This window comes from Sminthopsis crassicaudata, chromosome 2 (assembly GCF_048593235.1).
Source record: "Sminthopsis crassicaudata isolate SCR6 chromosome 2, ASM4859323v1, whole genome shotgun sequence".
Lineage (NCBI taxonomy): Eukaryota > Metazoa > Chordata > Mammalia > Dasyuromorphia > Dasyuridae > Sminthopsis > Sminthopsis crassicaudata.
Genome location: NC_133618.1, coordinates 245,205,459 through 245,227,804, shown reverse-complemented (window position 1 = coordinate 245,227,804; position 22,346 = coordinate 245,205,459). Strand labels below are relative to the sequence as shown.

Below are 22,346 nucleotides of genomic sequence, written 5' to 3'. Positions count from 1 at the left end.
GATATTTTCAACCTAGGAATTTTTTAAAAATCACACCAAAGAAAGAAACATGAAGTTTAGTTGAGAGGGATGCTGAGAGATTCTCTTCAGTCTGTCATTTAGTTTCCTGTTTTACCTAATTATTCTTGATTATTAAATACTAAACTCTATTATGTCAATAATCATGAAAGACTACAAAGACTATCAATGGCCTCTAAATTTAGCATCTTGGGGAAAAGACATGGTCACTCCTGCTCAAGAAACTATGATATATTTCTAATGCCTAAATAATTAAGTATAAATTCCTCTAGGAGACTCTGAAGGCTCTCTACAGGCTAATATTTTTTTCTATATATATCTAGCCTTACTTCCCACTACTCTGTAACAAACACTTCATTTTAGTCAAACCAGTTTTTAAACTATTCTAATTTACATGCATGCTTATGCTTTTATGTTTTTCCAACATCAAAATGAAATCCGAGGTCAAGAGAGGCTGACTTATCCAGTCAGTCTCATATAGGTAATAACAGAACAGGAATTGGAAACATGTCCTCTGAATCCAAATCCATTATCTGTTTATTGCTATTTTCATGCTGATTTTGGATAAATTTGAGTTGTAGAAGAAAGTAGAAAGCCTTCAAGATTGACATTTTTAATCTTCTTATTTAAAACAAGTGAGATCCTTTACTTTCAAGGCAAAGAGAGAAACATTTACATTAGTTCCTATTGAAAATAAAACAGACTCATAGAGTAGCCTCAAAGAACTGAAAAGTAGTAATGAGATCACATCCTACTTAATATGGTATGATTTTATAGTGACTGAAATAAGATGAATTTTGAGACTTCCTGGTAACTCTTAATAGCCTTAAGTAATGGTGCATACATAAGTCAGATAGATAATCAGAAATCAGAGGGTTGGAGACTAGCTAGGTAAACGCAATGAATCAAGGGGCAACAAAATTTAGGGGGTTGGTTGGAGAATCACTGAAGTAGATGACCATGAAATTTAGTCATTATTGAATTATTTTGGATAAATTTTGTTTCCCTAACTAAACTTTACATTAAAAATTTTTTTTTGCCTTTTTTTTTTTTAACATAGGCACCATATCTTGCATTTCTGAATTCCCTAAAACATACAGTATAATGGTAAGCACATAGTTTAAGCTCAATAATAACATCTTTTGAGAAGATCGATACAAAGAATTCAGTTATTATAGAATGGCATATCTATACTTTTCTATTTATACTCAAAGACCTCTTTTCTGTCTTTGCAAAAGTTATAATATACAAATACAATGTATTTAGATCCAAATGACAAATAGTAACTTTAAAAATTATGTTACATCAGTCCAAAACCCAAATCATAATGTAAATACCAATTATATACTTAGATATAAACATTCAGTATAAGGGTCACAGGTCATCTGGATAGTACATCTAAGACCAGTTAATCCAAACCTGAGATCCTGAGAAATTAATTTGCTTGCTCAAAGACACATAAGTGAGTGACAGAATCAGAATTTGAACTCAAGTTCTCTGACTCCAGATTCATCACTCTAACCAACAAGTTGGATTTTCACAGAATTAGAGAATTTCAGAGTTTGATGGGATCTTGTCCAGCTTATACTAAAAGAGGAATCCTTGTAATATTCCCAACAAATGGTTATATGACCTTTACCTGAAATTTCTAGTGATGGGGAACCTATGACTCACAAAGCAGTTTATCCCTTTTGAAAAACTTGATTATCAGGGAACTTTCTCTCCTTCATTTTCCTTCATGCACATATAATCCTCCTTGTATTTTGCAAACGATTTTGGAATATATGTTGCAATTATTTTCACAATGGTCTTTTTGTAAATATTTATTATAAGCATTGCAATATGATCAAATGTCCACTAAAATGATGTACCTTATTGCCCTTGGGCAACAAAAGCAATTCCGATAATACTTTTATTATTAATCTTTCTAGAGAACTTGTGAGCTAGTCTTCCATTTAGCTGAAACTTTGTTTTGTCTTCTAGTTTAATTTATGGCAAGAATGTCAAAATTGATACAACTATGTTCCTCTGTACCAAAAGAGTCTAGGAACCACCTCTACTAGCAAATACTTGATCTTTTTGTCAAGCAGAAAGATATATCAGATAAAGATAACACTTGTTTAGATGTCTAATCATTGATCATTGGATTAGGATCTCACATTTTGAGTACCAATAGTTAAATTAATGTTTATATATGGTCTAAAAACTGTATTATTATTATTAACACTCACTGCCACTGTCACTGAAAAAAAGTGGATTGGAATTGAAGAGTATTAAAGCTCATTTTGTATTTCCCTTTGTTTCATAGGTTTCTATGGCTAAAGAATCCCTCTCCAAGTCCACCTATTAGTGATAATCTTCTTCGTACTCAATTCAGTCTTCCTCAGAAAGTCAATAAATGTAATAGGAATAATTTCTGAAACTTTCTTATATGATAGAAACTGTCAGATGTGCTCTGCCACTCACCCTTTTCAATAGTTCATTTTTTTTTTTTTTGCACACAAGAAAATAATCTAGAGGTGAGAACCAAGTATAAGGAATGTGGTAAGCATCAAATAACACCATGAAAAAGAAACTGATTTGATTTTCATAGATAGGAAGTTACTCATTACCAAATCAGCTATGAACAATTAGACTACCACATTGTTAAACACTGAAAGTAATACAAAACTAGAAGAAAAAATAAAAATGTTATAAAGGATAGTGCATAGAATTAAAACAAGTCCAACTTAATATATTTAAACAAGTTATTGATGCTGAAAATGGAAAATAGATGAAGGGAAAGACATTGATACTGATTTCATACAGAACTGAACAAAACAGTTAAAAAAAAAAAAGAGAGAGAGACATCAATGAAGAGACCAAAAGAGTCTAAGAATCACCTCTGCTGGCAAATACTTGCTCTTCTTGAAAAATGAAAAACTATATCTACTAAGAGCAGTACTAATTTAGGATAAAAATTCATTGGTAAAGTCTTATTGAGAAGGACAATTGAAAAATATAGTTATATTTCCTCCTAAATCAATGAGTAGCAGTAAGGGGAAAAGAAGTTTAAAGAAAAATTGATGAAAGTCTGCTAAGCAAAATTATCCTATGGGTATTCAAAGATAAAATTGGAAGGGGTTGGGACAAGAAATTTTTATAACAAATTCTTTTGTTATATGTTGTTAAAGAAAATGAATACGATATAGAAGAAAACAAAGATGGAAAAAATAGCTACATGAAATCAAACATACACACAGGAGAGCTGTGGTAGAAGTGACACAACTTTGAGAGCATTAAAGGTCAATTCTCAAGATAGAAGAAAGAGGCAAAGATACCAAAAATAGAGAAAAAAATCTCAGACTTTACTTGAAAATAATAATCAAGGCGTCATCAAATAAAACTAATATTATTGTTAAATCTTTTGAAGTACTGTGTATAATTTTGACACATTCATGGGATACACTGTATTTTATAAATCTTCTGATTATTAATATCAAGTGATACATTATACTGGCAGACATAAACTCATAAAAGTTGTTCACCATTGTCATAGTGGAAGTCCAGAAAACATATTCTAAGCCCAAGATGGATTTCCTAAATATGTGAGATCCTCTCCTTATCCCTGTTTGTAAATAACATTATGCTGATTTCATTAAGCCCTGTAACAATGGCATCCATAATTACTCTAAAAAGTATGACCTAAATATTTATATAGAAAAACCCAAATTGAATGAAGAAAAAGGTCTTTCGTCTAGATTATGATCAGTCATTGGAGGCAACCTACACAGTTTGCCAATCACTAAATGAATGTGGGCCATTCTGTGAAAATAACTTGTGTTCATATTTGAACAGGAGGAAAACATAATGGATTCCCTTTGGAAATTTCAGATGTGACTGCATGTCTATACTTATTTTCTTTTTACTATGAACTTAAAAAGCAGTAAACACATACTTCAATAAAATAAACAATAGAAGATTGCATATGAAACAATGAACTTGTTACTTAAAGAGTTTTAAAAATGTATTTTGATTAACATCATAACAACAAAACTTCCATGCTTATCTGCATCCTTTCTGGATTTCCTTCTGCTCACTTCTGAGTACTTTGAAATGTTTCATTGACTTAATTTTCTTCTTTTTTTTTGAATCATTATAAATTATTCTCCTTAGTCCCTTATCCTCAAAGCCTCAGAATTATAGTCAAGAATAATCAACATATTTGCCTTATAAGAAAATATATATCTCATTTTGCATGTCTAGTGCAAAATCACTTTTCATTAAAGAGGTGTAAAGCATATTTTACCATCGATTTTCTGAAATTATGATTAGTCACTGCATTGTCAAGAGTTATAACGTCTTTCAAACTAATTTTCTCTATATAATTGTGGACACTGAATAAATTGTTCTCCTGGTTCTGTTCAGTCTATATCAGTTCATATAAGCTCCTTATGAATCCATTCTATTCATCATTTGTGATAAAATAATATTATTTATATACCACAATTTTCCCAGTTATTTTCCAATTTTTAGTCACTCAACTTGTTGTCTTGTCCTTCATAAATTGTGGCTAGTCAAAAGGTATTAAAAATTTAGTGACTTTTGATAAGTATAATTCCAAATTGTTTCTCATTTTTTATCATGAGGTTTTATCATGAAGTCACACTTCTATCACCTTGAGTATTAAGTATACTTTTGATAAATATTCCATTTTCTTAAGTTTAGTCCTGATTGTAGCCCCTACATTTGCAACTGGGTTTAAATCAAGTGAGTTTCCAAGTCAATGAAGCATTTTTATCTCTATCTGTAAGTAAATTTTTTAATCTTTGGTGAAAATAAAACATGGTCAAATGAAAAGGTTTTTCCATCTCTATTTGGAAATTTTATAATTCTGGAAAAGTTCTGCTTCTCAATTTAGCAATGTATTTAATTAAATTTATTATTCCTCAATAGGACAAATATTCAGGCCCAGAAGAAAAAGAATCCTTCAAACACTTTTTTTTTCTTTTCAGAATATGTTTTATAGTCTGGTGGAAATGTCCATATTTTATAGGCCAAACCTGAACTTCTTAGTCAATCTTTGAATTAAAAAGTGAGTTTCATCAGTAAAAAAGCAAACTTTTACCAACCTTCAGTACTCCAGTTTTTGTATTGTTTGCCACGACAGGTTTGTCCCCTTTTATAGAAATGGTTAGTAATTGTTTGTTTTTATTAATCTTCTGCAGAGGAATCAACAACTACTCCTTCAGTTTCCAGTTTCTTCTTAAGGTTTTTGCTTATTTTCTGAAAATTAATTAGGCTGTTTGGAAGCAATAATTTCCCCAATGTTTTGTTGTTGTTTTAATTTTTAACACCACTTTCCTTTTCACTGCAGTATAACTGTTCTGATTTAATTATGGGCTTAGATGATCCTTGAAATGTTTGATTTCCACACAGCAACAGTTGCTACGATCCTGCCAACAGTTACTGAAGTGTGGCTCTTGAGGAGGTCAACAAGCATTTATTAATCTCTTACTATGTGCCAAATCCTATTCTAAGTGCTGGAGATACAAAGAAAAGTAAAAATATAGTCTTTGCCCTTAAAAAGCTCCCAATTCTAATGGGAGAGAATATATGCAAACAAGTTATGCACAAGTTATATACAATATAAATAACTTTTGCATGGTTTTTTGGAATAAAATACATTCCTAAAAAAAAATCACAAAATCAAAAATACAACAAGAGAGATCAATTAAATATATGTACATGGCACAAAAAGCCAGAATTCAACCAACAGAAAACTGACCAAAGATGAGAAAATCAGATCAATCTGGTTTCAAGTAGTTAGCGGTAGACATTGTTAGCCTAGTGTCAGTAGAAGAACGCATGTGTGACTATTACCATCACAAAATGAAATACATCAAAATTTTATCTCTATTCTCAGTAGTACTATAAGGCATAAAGAAGATGCTTTTGTTGGGAATGTGAATAGCAAGGTCAATGTGTTAATTATTCCTGCTGCTAAATAAGCAGATCAACCATTTGATATAATGTTTTAAAGTGTTGGTTTCACCAAAATTTTATTATGACTAACCACTGATTAACAAATAAAGCATTTACTTTGTAAATATATGACAACAGGTGGAATTGAGAGTTTACTGGTAAACAAATGATGCCAATACTTCAGACATACAAGCTAGTTTGTGGTCTGTTTGACTTTCTGTTTTCACCTGATACAAAGTGAAAGATGAGATTTACTTAATTGTTGTAGTAAATGGACACTGTTTAAGGGTTTTTAGACTGGAATTTTGTCTGCCTATTCTCTAAAATTTTGAATTTTAAAAGTTCCCCTTCTTTTATGGGGGAAAGTAATTATTATATATGTTATTTTAAAATTAATCAATTTATTTATTTTGAAGTAATTGTTTTTATAGGATTTGAAAGAATATACCCTTATGCTTTTGCATAGGCCAGAGTAGCAAACTAACATAATATTCCTAATAATACATATAGGAAACAGCACATATAAGCCCAGGGGGAAAAAAAAGAAACATTCTTTCTATTACTGAGCAGAATTTTAGCTCCAATTATAAAATAGAAAATTAATTATTTTTAATAGATTCCTAAAATTCTATAATTGAAAGGAACTTCAAAGATGATTTAGTTTAACTCTTAGCCCAAAGCAGAAACTCATCCCCTAACACCCTAACAAAGGATCAAGATCTTGCTTCAAGATCTTCTATGTCAGGGAATTTAAAAAAAAAATCATTTGAAAGATTTAGAATAGGGCTTCTTAACCCGAGGACTGTGAATTTCTTTTTGAAAAATGGTTTTATAGCTCTATTTCAATAAATTTGGATATTTTTTATAATCCTATGTATTTTACTTTATTCATTTAAAAACACCATTCAGATCCATAGGTTTTACCAGATGACCATAAAGGTCTACAACACACACACACAAATTAAGAACTACTTTTCTGGAGTGAAAATTGCAAATAGCAGAGGAAAGTGCACAAACCAGATTGTCTGTTTTCAATATTAATCTCATGTTTTCAGTACAACTTAATAATCTTTTTGTAATCACACTTTTCTACTATAATCATAAAATTGATTCTTGGGAACAAATTAATATTCCTTATTCTAGTAAAAAGTTTTCATTCTAAATTAGAAAATGAAATTCAAGTGTCTACAAAAGTCCTTTGTGCACATCTTTTTAAAAAGAGAACCAAAGTATATGCTTTGCTAGTAATCAACTACAGTAACTCTCAACAAAATAAATTTTCTTAAAAAATGCAACTTTAAATGTCCCTTATTTTATTGACCTTATTAAAGTAGAACTGACATCACAAAACAGAGATTAATATACTAAGTAATGTGCTATCCCACACATACAAAAATGATATCAATAGTTCACCAGCCATTGCTTTGCTGTGTCTTTGCCCAGCAGTAATTAGGCATTAGCAATAATAGATTTGTATATTTGAACTGATTTCCAGTATTTTAATGATGACTGGTTCTGATCACAAATCCATGGAAGGCAGCAATGCTAACACATATGCCTGTCTTTGTATACTGGTTTACACACAAGGGCTGTTAATGCTGGGTTTTTTTGTTTTGTTTTTTTTTTTTTTTTTTATAACAGATTATTTATTTAAAACATTATTCTTTTAGAAGTTATCAGAATTTTCTCAAGACAGACTATTTCTGCCTTATGAGAGAAGGACCTTAAAGTGTTTGAATTAACAAAATTTTAAAAATAAGTTGAGCAGAATGTTCATTCTTTTCCCATTCTTTCATTTTTATCAGTCTTGTTGCAAATAAACTCACTTTCTGACAGTGAGAAAAAAACAAAACAAAACTTTGATCTTTGATTACTTTAGAAAGATAACAAAACAGCAAGCTTTAAATTTTAAAATATTCCTTAAAATATAATAAAGTTAAAGCGCTAAAAGCAGTTAAGATAGCAAAGGAAAAAAAAAGAAACATAGTTCAACAGTGTAAGCTGAATTTAAGAAAATTTTCCAAGTAGATGAGGTACAATATTTTCCTTTTTTTCCCTTGCAGATAACTATTATGGGGAAGGGAGACAGCATGGTTTCTAGGTATTAAGAGGTCTGTAAGACTCTGCATTTTTGGAGTAAAACCTATATATTTAATCTATGCATATTTGTCAGTTTCCTAAGAATTCTGAAACAGGGAAGAAATTAGGATTCTGATCCTAATAAAGCAAGTGAAAAAAATGATGGAGATAGATAAATATGCCACAGTCAAAATTGGTAGTTCTCTTCCTCTGAGCTCCTCTTGAACAAAAGAAAAAAATTTTTTTTTCTGAAATATTTGTAAAGCATGTCAGGGCAACTGGCACTTTCATTGACTTTTAAGACTTACTTATAAGTAATTAGTATTTTTCACTTCACATTTGACATAGGAAAGAATATAATAGGGAGAAAGTATTGTCATTATTTAAACCAAAGTCTGTAAATACAATGAAAATATAATCAAAAAAGAAAGCAATAGATAGATATTAATGGTTTAAATAGGATTAATAACTTTCATTGAGCTTTATCTATGAATCATACGATCATGGATTTAGAGTTGATGGGGTCCTTGCAGGTCATTGAGTCCAACTCCCTCAATTTATAAATGAGAAAACTTAAGCATAGAGATTAAGTGTCTTTCCTATGGTAATAGTGAGTGACAGATGAAGTTTTTGTCTCTTTTCCTTCTAAGTTGTGTTCTTTTCGCTACATTTAGATTCAAAAAATAGCTTCACAAAGTTTAAAATGTGTGTATGTGTGTAAAAACAAAATGTTCACAAATTTTACCAGAAATTCTATTTGCTAAAAAGTCCCACAGAATTCAAGCTAGCTTCTCTGGATTTATAATGTTTAAAAGAAAGTTATCCATCACTAAATGTAAATTTAATGTAATGTAATGTAAATGTAAAAAAATCACCCCGTCTATTCTTTTTAGTCAAACTGAACAAAAGACCTTATGTCATGGTTAAGGCTAAATTTTCCATTATAATATTTACTGTCCAACCTTAGAAAACCTTATAGATAGGGTGGGCATTTTGGCAAGCGTTATAGAAGTGGGGCAAAGGGAAAGTGAGACTGAGTATAAAACAGTTTCAGAGGAAAAGAAATAGTTTTAAATTTCTCCAGTCCTAACGAAATAAGTCTCTTCCCTGGCCTTACCAACCTACACACTAAATTTTTTTTATTCTTATTTTATAATCTCCTAGAAATAATAGCCTATATTTGGCTAACTCTATTTTCTCATTACTTTCTAACTTCACCTTCCCCATCAAATCACTAAAAGTTTTTCTTTCTCCAAAGTTATCATTGATCCCTTAATTACCAAATTTAACAGCATTTCTTTAATATGAATACGCCATCTTTCTGAAGCAATACACTCTTCTATTGATTTCTATGGTGGCAAGACTGATGGACTTGAGGTCAGACATCTACCAATCTCACCTCAAACACTTAATAGCTGTTTGACTATGAGCAAGATACTAAATATCTCAGAGACTCAGCATTCCGATGTATAAAATGACTCTAATAGTATGTGCACTAACCAACTCACACAATTGTGATGTTTTGCAAATCTTAAAAAAGCACTATATAAATATGTCATTATTAGTCTGTCTTTGAATATTTTCATTGAAGTTCAGAAAGAAATAGTTTAAACAAGAATGGATCATACTACTACCATTCTTTCTTCTTACCATTTAGGCTAGAAAACCCCAGAATGATTTCTTTCCACTTTTTCTTCATTTTTAAATTCCTACCAAACTATGAATTGCAAAGCCCAGTTGATTCTATCTTGACACTATTTCCCATTTAATTTCTCTTTTTCCATTTTAATGCCACTATCTTTATTTAGGCATTTTGTCTATTGTAATCACTTCCAGCTAGCTAGATTCTTCTACATTGCTACTCAAGTAATCTTTGGAATGTACATGTCTGGTCATATCACTCACTCTCCACTCTAAAACTGAGAGACGACCCATGAACTACAAAATAACATGAGAATTTTTTAACTAGACCATTGAGGTCCTCCACAATCTACCTACAACCTTTCACTTCTCCCCCCAAGTATTAAATATTGATACCTCCATCTTCTTTCACATCATTTGTTATTTCCCAATGATTCCCTCTCTAAAGAATTCTCTATTGTAACAAATTCAGTTAAGCAAAACAAAACAAAACATTAGCTATGCTTGAATATTTTTACCTCATTCTACATTCATAACACACCATCTCTCTGTTAAAAGGTAAAAAGGAGGCTTCACCATTAGTCCTTTCAAGTCATGGATGACCTGCATTGATCAGAATCCTGAAATCTTTCAATCTAATCTACCTCTCTGAACTTATTTCATTATACTTCCTTCACAAATTCTGCCCACAAGCCAAACTGGAACACTAATTTTATTTCACCTTTTCTCACCTGTCTGGGCCTTTGCATTCATTACTTTTTACAACTCAAATGGTCTCTACTCCCAATTCCTATACTTCTCCTTTAACGTCTAGCTCATATACTACGTCTTTCAAGACATTTTTCCTGTTTTCTACAGAAAAAAACTTTTTCTCCTTGATTTTCTAAAGAAATTCTATTTAACCTCTTCAAAACACTATATCACATTTTCATTTTTATTCTTATTACTGCATAGTTTTTCTATATTTGTATCATATACACTGCATCTAGTAAGCATTTTTACAAGTCTGTTAAATTAAATTGAATGTTACAATACCCCCTCTAGCTTCATATAGCATTTAGTTTCTTACCTTAACATATAATATTGTACAATATTTGGCCTTATCTTCTTTCTAAATTGCAACTACTATGACATAAAGAACTATGTCCTATCTTAATCTTATCTCCCTCAGAAGCTAACACAGTGAGTGCACTTAGTCTCTATGTATATAAGATAGTGGAAAGAACACAAGACTTAGAATTAGCACAAAGAGATTTAAATGCCTATGGAGGCTATGGACAACTTTTTAAACTTCTCTAAGCCTCGGTTTTCTCATCTGTAAAGTAGGAATAATAGCTATAGTATCTCCTCATAGGGTAATTATGAGTATCAAAAAGGACAATATGCACAAAACATTTAAAAATTTTCAAATGCAGTTATTATTAACAAATGTTCATTGGATAAAATAAATACTTTGCCTCATCCTAGGAATAATATGGCATAATATTTATTGCATGTTTTGAGAATTGCACAGAATTTTGGTATTGTGAAAGAAAAGTGGATTTGGAGTCAAAAGACCTTGGTGAATGTTAACCCTGCCAACTACATGACCTTGAACAAGGCACTTCCCAACTCTAGTCCACAGTGTCTTCATTATTTTAAGAGGAAGGAATAGAATCAGATAATTGCTAAGGCCCTTTTAAATCCTCGAAACTTAAGTATATTCCTAAAAGGGAACATACTAAGTGGTAGGCTGCCTTTTAAAGAATTTTTTAAAAAGCCTCAGGAACATTTAAACTATCTCAGGTTACTTGGATCATTGCAAATATCTCATTTGGAAGTTGGAAGCCAGAAATTCAAATTAGAACACTTATAACCTAAACTGAAACCTTAGGAATTGTTTGCAATTGTAGATAATTTCAGTAGTGAAGATACAGAGGAGTTTTTAATCTTTTTGAGTTGTGATGTCCTTTTGCAATTTGGTGAAAACTATGAACCCCTTCTCAAAATTCTGAAATTTCTAATTCCCTCACATTACTATTAGAGATTAATGAAAATAAAGATGTAGTTTTTCCCATCTAAATTCACAGAATTCCTGATATATAGGCATAAACTCTGTGGAGAAAAGTAGGGAGGAAGACAATCTGTTATCCCAGATTAAGAACTACTGATCTTGGCAGTGGAGCCATAACAGGAAAGAACTGGACCTTTTTAAAACTGAAAAGAAAAAAGAAAAAAAAAAGAACTCTAAAAAAATATCCTGGGATTTTGTTATTGTTATTGTTGGAAAGGACCTTGGATATAGCCTAGTCCAATTCTTTCATTTTAGAGATGAGGAAAGATTTCCAGTGATTTACCTAGACTCACCTCAATGAGTAGCATGATACCAAACTATGTTTCATAAACAGGTATTATTTCATTCACTCTCAATTATTAATTCACCTTCCTCCACTGCAAGATATATAGTCAATCCCACAGTATAAACTAATTTTTTTTTAAAGCTAGGTATCTGCCTTGTTCAATATCCCTGATAATTTAAAAAAACTTACATCAAATCTAAGTAATAAATCTTTAGACACTGGATCTAAGAAGAAGTAATAACCAAGTCTGATAATACTTTTTTCAGAAACTTTTTCAAAGTATATAATACAAAGGATAATGTTCAAAAAATAAGTAAACTTACACTAATCCTATATGAGTACACAGAGACCAACAGTAGCCTACAAGTATATAGTACTTTGCAGAGTAATTGTTTCCAAACAGAATTCTAAGGTAAGTAATGTACACAATCCCTATACAGATAAGAAACAGAGTTAAATGTCTTGACTAAGGGAAGAGTTCATAGGTTTTAAAGCTAGGACTCAAAAGCTATCTTCTGATTTCAAGTTCAGTGAATTAGCCAACAAATTTGCCTCTTATTTCCAACAGAAATTTCCAATATAAAACTTATGTTGTTGTTGAGTTATTTTTCAGTTGTGTTAGGTTTTTTGTAACCCCATTTGGGGTTTTCTTGGCAAAGATGTGTTTTGCCATTTCCTTCTCGAATTCATTTTACAAACGAAGAAACTGAGGAAAACCAAGTTAAGTGATTTGCTCAGTGTCACAACAGCTAGTAAATGTCTAAGGCCAGATTTGAAGTCAGAAAGACAAGTCTTTCTGACTCCAGCCCTGACACCCTAACTATTAAGTCACCTAGCTGCTCCAAAAGCAAAGCTAGCAAAGACAAATATTTCTCTAGCTAGTTTTTTTTTAATCTATAATTCAGGATAAAGTGATAATTTTTTTCTCCTCCTTCCCTCCACCCCCTCCCCTAGATGGCAGGCATTCCCATACATATTAAATATCTTATAGTATATCCTAGGTACAATATATATGTGCAGAACGGAATTTTGTTGTTGTTGTTGCAAAGGAAGAATTGTATTCTGGAAGGTAAAAGTAATCTGGAAAGAAAAACAAACAAACAAAAAAATGCTCACATTTTACACTCATTTCCCAGTGTTCCTTTTCTGGGTGTAGCTGATTCTGTCCATCATTGATCAATTGGAAGTGGAAGATATCCACTTCCATCACAATACATCCTCATACAGTATCAATGTTGAAGTGTATAATGATCTCCTGGTTCTGCTTATTTCACTAAGCATTAATTGATGTAAGTCTCTCCAAGCCTCTCTGAATTCCTCCTGTTGGTCATTTCTTAAAGAACAATAATATTCCATAACATTCATATACCATAATTTACCCAACCATTCTCCAACTGATGGAGATCCATTCATTTGCCAGTTTCTAGCCACTACAAAAAGGGCTGCCACAAACATTTTGGCATATACAGGTCCCTTTCCCTTCTTTAATATTTCCTTGGGATGTAAGCCCAGTAAGTAGCATTGCTGGGTCAAAGGGTATGCACAGTTTGATAACTTTTTGGGCATAATTCCAGATTGCTCTCCAGAATGGTTGGATTCTTTTGCAACTCCACCAGCAATGTATTAATGTCCCAGTTTTCCCACATCCCCTCCAACATTCATCATTATTTGTTCCTGTCATCTTAGCCAATCTGACAGGTGTGTAGTGGTATCTCAGAGTTGTCTTAATTTGCATTTCTCTGATCAATAGTGATTTGGAACACTCTTTCATATGAGTGGAAATAGTTTTAATATCATCATTTGAAAATTGTCTATTCATATCCTTTTACCATTTATCAATTGGAAAATGGTTTGATTTCTTATAAATTAAAGTCAATTCTCTGCATATTTTGGAGATGAGGCCTTTATTAGAACCTTTAACTGTAAAAATGTTTTCCCAATTTGTTACTTCCCTTCTAATCTCGTTTGCATTAGTTTTGTTTGTGCAAAAACTTTTTAATTTGATGTAATCAAAATTTTCTATTTTGTGATCAATAATGATCTCTAGTTCTCCTTTGGACACAAATTCCTTCCTCTTCCACAAGTCTGAGAGGTAAATTATCCTATGTTCCTCTAATTTATTTATGATCTTGTTCTTTATGCCTAAATCTTGGACCCATTTTGATCTTATCTTAGTATGTGGTGTTAAGTGTGGGTCCATGTCTAGTTTCTGCCATACTAATTTCCAGTTTTCCCAGCAGTTTTTGTCAAATAATGAATTCTTATCACAAAAGTTGGGATCTTTGGCTTTGTCAAACACTAGATTGCTATTTTTATTCACTATCTTGCCCTGTGAACCTAACCTATTCCACTGATCAACTAGTCTATTTCTTAGCCAATACTAAATGGTTTTGGTGACTGTTGCTTTATAATATAGTTCTAGATCAGGTACAGTTAGACCACTTTCATTTAATTTTTTTTTCAAAAAAAAAAAGTGATAATTTTGCTTTTTACATATGTCTTGTTATTGTTCATTCTTTATTTTTGGAGAGGATCAATGACATCAGATAGATGATCTGTCTTTTTTCCCCTTTCCATCTCATATTTATTCATAAATTATTCTCTATTCATAAGTCTGATATATAAAATGTTCTTCTGATTTTCTTAGGATATCTCCTTTCATATCTAGGTAATGTATCCATTTTTGCTTTATCTTGGTAAATGATATACAAAATTGGTAAATAAAAAAAATTCCTATCCTTACATTTTAAAATAAAGTTGCATGTATGCTTAAGTTTACATGTTTTTTAGAATGAAGAACAGATTAAATTTTTTTACATTTATTAATGTCTTTTGTTTCTATATTATGCTCATTTGAAAGAATTCCCCATTCTTCTTGAACATAGTATAAAAGGAAAAAAAGGTAAAGAAAACCAAATAAAGCAAGTGACTGCTTTCCACTTTTTGCACCTACAATTTCCCATCTTTTTACCAGAAGAAGTAATGCACATTCCATTTTTCAGGTCCAAAATTGGTTATTACAAAGATTCAGAATTTGGCAATTTTTTTGTCTTATTTTACTTTAGAATATTACAGTCACTGTGTATATTATTCTTAAGCTTCTGCTAATATCACTGTCATAACATCCATTTCTTTCCATGCCTCTATGAATTCTCATGTACGTTTTTTCACAAGATATGATAATATTTCATTACATTCCTATCACACAATTGGCCTGGCCATTCTACTTAAGCTTTATTTCAAGAAGCCAGTGGTATGGTTGGCTTCTCTCTGACTGAATCTTAATTTACCAATAGTATCATAATAGTTAGCATATAGACTTAGAAAGCCTGGAGCCAAATTTTTTCTCCACCCTATTAGCTATGTACCTTTGGACCTCAGTTTTTAAGATCTACAAGTTGATCTATATGTTTTCTAAAATTTTCTCCAGCTTTAACATGCTGTGATTTTCTGATATTCATTTCAGGATAATAAAGTCCTGCCCACTTTTAAGTGGGAAAGCTTATACTATTAGGAAGCCTAGTCCTGCAATACAGTTTGTGAACCAAAGCTTTATCCTCTCTCTTTTGTTAGATGGGATTACCACAAATTGTTTTTCTAAAGATCTCAGAGAAAATGTCACCTTAACAACCTCGGAAACGTTAAATACATTTCCAGCAAAACAAACTCTAGCTGTTGAGGCAATAAGAATAACATATGGCACTTACAAAGCGTTTCGCTATAATTTAGCCAAAGGAGAATGACTTACTTGTATTAGTACTGTGAAGAGAAGTTAGTTTAACTAAAAGCTAATTCTACAAAGCTATCACTCAGATAATTTCAGAATTGAAAGGGATCATCTTTTCCAATCCATAGCTGTAAAAGAATTCCCTACAATATTCCCAAATGGATTTTCAATCTTTGTGTGAAGACCTTCAGTAAAAGGGAACCCGTTATCTTTCTGAGACATCCAATTTGGGGAGCTAATATTGCTAGGAGATTAGGAAGTGAACCCAACTTTTCTTCATAACTTCTACCCATTGTTCCTAATTTTGATTTCTGAGGCTAAATAGAAGTTTAATTGCTTTTCCACATTCCCCTTTTTTTCAAATATTTGGAAAGAATTATCATACTTTCCTCAGTCTTCTCTTTTAAAAGGTTAACCATTTCCAGTTCCTTCCAGAGAAAATGAAAATTGCCTTTATGTAAGGGTCCAAAGAAAGGTCAGGCAAGCCCAATTGAGATGTAAATGGACCAATGATCTTTATCCCGGTATGTGCTTAAGAGTTGAGTACTTAAGGACTTCCTTCATGAGTGGGACCTCCACCCATGATGGGAACCCAGATCTCTGAAGTCTGGTCAAAGCTCTGAAGTCTAGGTCAAGTTCGGGATGTAGCCCTCATCATTGATTGCCTTGTGTCTGTGACCTCATTGACCCTATTTAAGCTCGGGACAAGAAGAGCTTTCCCCTTTATCCCTTTTTTTTCTTCTCCTTTTTCTCTTTCCCTTCTTTTCCTACCACCTGGAGACTGGACTGGGAGGTTGCTACTAAGGTATGTGCAGGAGGTCATAGAGTAGATGTGATTTAGGGGAATAAAATCTAAGGTTGCTGCTCATTTAAACTCTCAGGTGCTCTATTATGCTTCAACTACTTTCTATGAGATAGTAGTTGGAGGATTCTGAGGACCTCAAAACAGAGGTGAGATTGATATTATTATTGATAGTATATTTACCAGATTTTCTCTGATGGGCCTAGGAATAAGGACAGATTAGCATTAGGGAGAGTAAAAAATCCTAACACCTTTATGAATTTTTTTTTCCCTAAACAATAATTAATCCCTGAGAAAAAAAAGTGAAGGAAGGTGCCTAGAAGTACCAGGTCTCAAACTGTATTTCAAAGCAGTAACATCAAAACAATCTAGTACTGGATAAGAAATAGAATGGTGGATCAGAGGAAGAGATTAGGTACATAAACCATAGCAGTAAATAACAACAGTAACCTAGTATTTCATAAACCCAAGGATCTATGATTTTGGGACAAAAATTCACTACTTGACAAAAATTGCTGAGAAAACTGAAATTCAGTTTAATAGAAACGAGGTATAAACCAACATGTGACACCATATACCAAGATAAGGTCAAAATGGTTTTTGGAATTATTTAGACCTAAACAGTATTATCATAAGCAAATTAGGGGAGCACAATTTTACTTGTCAGATGGATAAGGGATCCAAGGAATATGAACAAACAATAGATAGAGAGCATTACAAGATGTAAAATGGATAATTTTGATTACATTACCATTAAGAGTTTTTACATAAACAAAATTAATGAAACCAAGATTAAAAGGAAAGCAGGAATCTGGGGAGGGAGATTTTACATCACATTTCTCACATATATAAAGAATGAAATCAAATGTATAAGAATACAAGTCATTTCTCAATTGCTAAATGGTCAAGCACATAAACAGGCAGTTTTCAAAATAAGAAATCAATGCTTTCTATAGTTATATAAAAATGCTCTAATGTACTACTGATTAGAGAAATATATATTAAAGCAACTCTGAAGTACCATCTCACACTTATTAGATTAGTAAACATGATAGGAAAAATAGTGACAAATGTTGGAGGGGATGTGGAAAAATTGGGACTTATTGGTGAAGTTGTGAACTGATACTCTGGAAAACAAATGGGACTATACAGAAAGGACTATCAAATCGTGTATACCTTTTGACCTAGCAATATCACTACTCTCAGTATCCCAAAAAAGGTCAAAGGAAAAGAATATATATGTACAAAAATATTTATAGCAGTTCTTTTAATGGTGGCAAAGAATTGGAAATTAAGGCATACCCATCAATTGCGCAATGGCTGAACAAGTTGTGGTATATGGTTGTAATAGATCACTATTGTACTATAAAAAATAAGAAGCAGATTGATTTCAGAAAAATCTCAAAAAGACTTACACGAATGCACATGAAGTGAAGTGAGCAGAACCAGGAGAACATTGCACATAGTAACAGCAATAATGGACAATGATCAACCCTAAATGACAGTTATTCTGACCAATACAATAATCCAAGATAATTCTAAGGATTTGTAATGAAAAAAAAAGCTATCAACCTTTAGAGAAAGATGGAATCTGAATACAGATTAAAGTACATTTTGTTTATTTTATTTTTCTTGGGGTTTTTCGGTTTGTTCTCTTTTGTAACATAGCTAATATGAAAACATCCAGCATGACTTCACATGTATAAACAAAATCAAAGTGCTTGCCTTTTCAAAGAGGGGGAGTGGTAGGAGGGAGGAGGAAAATTTGGAACTCAAAATTTTTGAAAAATTAATGTTAATTTTGTTTACTTATACTCGAGAAATATTTAATGAAATAAATACAAATGTTGGGAGAAATAATTAATTCCTATTGAAATTTTTTTTGGCATCTAAATGAGTTTTACGAATTCAAAAAACAATTTTCTCCCTCTAGAAAGAACCTTTGACAAAGATTATCATACATGCTACTTTACTAGCTATAAAATTTATATAAGATTATAATTTTTCATTATTTTTTTCTGTTCAATTTGTCATGGCTTCCTAAATTATTCAGAAATATTCTGATTCCTCAAGGAAGTTTGAAATATTGCCAAATACTTGGGCTATGTCTATACTATTTAGGCTGTATAGACAGATGTGGCATGTAAAAATTATCCTATTAATCTTATCCATTTTGACAATTAAAAATTAAAATTAAAGTCCAAATAACTCAGCACACAATCAAAATGTGATGTGGATACTGAAGAAAACCAAAGAGCTAATGATTATCAATTGAAAAATTTTTAACTCAAAAGCAATGTGCTACAGTGGTCAGACTTCTAGACTTTGAGTCAGGAAATGAATTCAAATCCTGCCTTTGATATTGACTAATTATGTGACCCTAAATGAGTCATTTAATTTCTCTGAATCATCAGGCTAAGATCTGAGCATGGGGGAGTTCCAACACTAACACATTCATTAACCCTTGACTGAGTAACAATTAACTCAATATTTGTTGAATATACTTCAAATATATGAGAAATGACTTTTAAAAAATCACTGAAGACACATATGACCAGGAAGGAACAGGTCATGTAGTAAAAGAGATAATAACAATAATAAGAAAAAATGGAGAGTTTAAGTGTTACACTGCTACCTATAAAATATTAAAAGACTCAGCATCTGACCCTTAGTGCATTTGATAAATTCTTTATGGAGTATAAGGATTAGGGTTGATTCAATCAATCAGTTTTCCAACACTTTACCCCTCAAAATAACTCTATACCAGAGGGATCAAATTTAGTGCACCAAGCAGCCTATAAAACTCCTTGGTACTAACCAAATGAAAACAAATAAAAATACAATACAACATAGATAATATTAATTTGTAGTTTTCTAAGTTCATATGCAGTCCCAGGGATTTGTTTCAATATAAGTTTGAACCCAAAGTATTTGTACCCAAATACTTTTATCAGGTGAAAATATCTCAAATGAATCAGTCAAACTAGGTACAAAAAAGTCCTTAATTAATTTGAAAGAAGTATACTTCTAGTCATTAAATGAAATAAAAGTATGCCATGTAAGAAGTTAATTGGGATTGGTTAAAGGGTTGGTCATATATAATTGAACTTGGATAAAAACAGCAAGATAGTTCAGAGGCAGGTATAGCAGTGAGGAGAAAGGGTTGGGAGGGAGTAACAGATGACAGACTAACTAATAACATGGCAACTTCAACTAAATCCTCACCCCTGAGAAAGAACTTATTGGGAAGGAGGACAGAGAGAAAAAAGTATCTGCCTCATCCCTACCTCCTTGGCCTGAGAAGAACCCCAAGAACCTTGAAGGGTCAGATGTTGGGTTTCTTATGCCCTAGCAGTATGCCATAGCAGTATTTGCATTAAGAGCTGAGGACAAACTAGACAGAATGGAGAAAGGCAACTTTAGGACTTTATAAGAAGCTCAGCAGAAAGCTATATTAATACCACACTAAGGAGAGAACTTTAGAAGGGTTCTACGAATTAACAAAAGGATTTCCAGTATTGAGAAGATATGGATTACTCCTTTCCCACATGTGATTGAAGCTTAACCTCAATCTCCCAACTTATATAGACTAGGTCCCCAGATTTCAAGAGTGGATCCACAGCCTGCACTGCTGCAAGATTTATGAAAAGACATGAAGAGGAACTGCACAGAACAAGAAGGCTTGGAAATGTTGAGATTTTTACTAATGGGAAGTGTGCCCCCATTATCAATGAAATCATTGATCCATCAAATTTTGACAGGATATACATTTAGTAATGTAGCAGATATGTAAAGCATACATTCCAAAACATGACACTTGTCTTCAAGAAATTTAGAATTCATTGGCAAATCCAACATAAACATTTATGAAATAATCAAAAAATAATTCAAGAGAGGATATAATTTAAATTTTGTACTAGAAGAACCAAGGAAAAGAAACATGGAAAATATATACCTCTAGATTTTAATATCTTCTCTGACATCTCTCTGGAGTTAGTAGTCCATCTCTTCTCTTTTGTTGTTATCTAGTTTTCAAAACCCCCAAAATACCATCTTATTAATCATATATAATAAAGATCTCAAGTGATTTATAGAAGAAACAAGTATTTCCAGTTAAGTTTCATGGATGCCGATAATTATTTTGCCATAGTCCCAGAAATGTACTTAGATAATAGCCTATAATGTCCAACTTTCAGGTTACTTCTCTAACAGATTAAAAATGTTTCTCAGAAGGCTTATACAAACTGATGCAAAGTGAAGTAAGCAGAACCAGAATATCAGACACATTTACAGCAATGTTATATGAAGATCAATAAACAGCAATACTGTATGAATATCAATGGTGAATGATTTAGCTATTGTCAGCAATAAAATGATCCAAGACAATTCCAAGGAACTCATTAAAAAAATGTATTCCTATCCAGACGAAAAATTGATAGAGTCTAAGTGCAGATAAAAGGATACTATTTTTTACTTTCTTGTGTTTTTTTTTTCCCTTTGAATCTGTATCTCTTTTACAACACTACTAGTATGGAAATAGTTTGCATGATTATACATGTATAACATATCAAATTGCTTACTACCTCATATATGAGGGAAGTAAGAGAGAGGAAAAAAATTTGAAACTCAATTAAGAAAAGAATGTTGCCTTTACATATAATTGAGGAAAATGAAATATTATTTTAAATTTAAAAAATTATTCTTAATTTATGGAAAATTATGGAAAATATTCTCAGTAATTGGTCTACATAATCATAAAGGAAGTATGAAGTTATTGAAGTTTAAATAAATTTCTCTGATTGCATATTGACATTTTCAACTTTTGTTGTTCAATTGTTCAAAATGTCAACATTTTCAATTTGTTGTTTAGTCATTTTCAGACATGTCTCACTCACTGTGATCCCATTTGTGATTTTCTTAACAAAGATAATGAAGTGCTTTACCAATCCTTTCTCAACTCATTTTACAAATGAGGACACTGAGGCAAATGCCCAGGGTCATCCAGCTAGTAAATGTCTCAAGTCAGATCTGAATCAAAGAAAATGAGTCTTTCTGATTCCAGGCCCAGCACTTTACCACTGTGCCACCTAGCTACCCCAACTTAGTGTCCATTAACATTTTGGTTATATTACAGTATCTAAATAGTAGTTAGTTAAAAGTTCAATATCAGTGAGGTCATAGTACTAGGTTTAATCCTTTAGCATTATTAGCACAATTGAGCAGGTAGACCAACTTTTTGTAGAGTATAAAGGTGGCAACTGTTCATCATAACCTTGAGGAAAAGACTAGCCATTTGCTACTCTGAGGCTGCCCATATCCAACTTCTAAAAGCACAATTAACCCTGCTTCTTTGAACCAATATTTCCTAAACTAGTCCTAATACTGCAGAATTGATAGTTCTGATAGGGAAGACAAGAGCCAGGTGGATGAGATCTCTTTCTAGAGTCTCTTTGCATTGTGTATATCCCTAGGGAGAGTCTAATGGGCTATTCTGGAGGTACTGAATTGTGAGGATGCTGTGTTTGTGTTATTAATGTGTGATTGTATCTTAGGTTGTGGGACTCCAGCAATTAGAAATCACAAATCTCTGACATATAGGGTTCTTTGCTTAGTTCTAAAGCCGTGGACTCTACTTTCCCTAATACAACTCTTGAACACTAGCTAATCTTCAAGTAAGTGTCCTCCCAAGCATAAAAAAATGAATGATTATGCCATCCTTCATCATTACTAAAAAAAAACAAAAACAAAAACAAAACCCCACAAATCCCCAAAAGAC

At 32.0% G+C, this 22,346-nt stretch overlaps 1 protein-coding gene across 3 annotated transcripts in view; it reads right to left on the bottom strand.

Moving 5' to 3' along the window:
- The window catches only part of GNAS (GNAS complex locus), a 286,023-nt gene that overhangs the window by 173,421 nt on the left and 90,256 nt on the right, over window positions 1–22,346 (bottom strand). Inside the window, exon 1 of one of the 3 annotated variants that reach the window (XM_074288703.1) lies at window positions 5,130–5,152. The exons of the other annotated variants lie outside the window; for them this stretch is intronic. The gene's annotated coding sequence lies outside the window, so the exon portion shown is untranslated. Of the gene's footprint in view, window positions 1–5,129; window positions 5,153–22,346 lie in introns of those variants that run through there. 3 annotated transcript variants of the gene reach the window in all.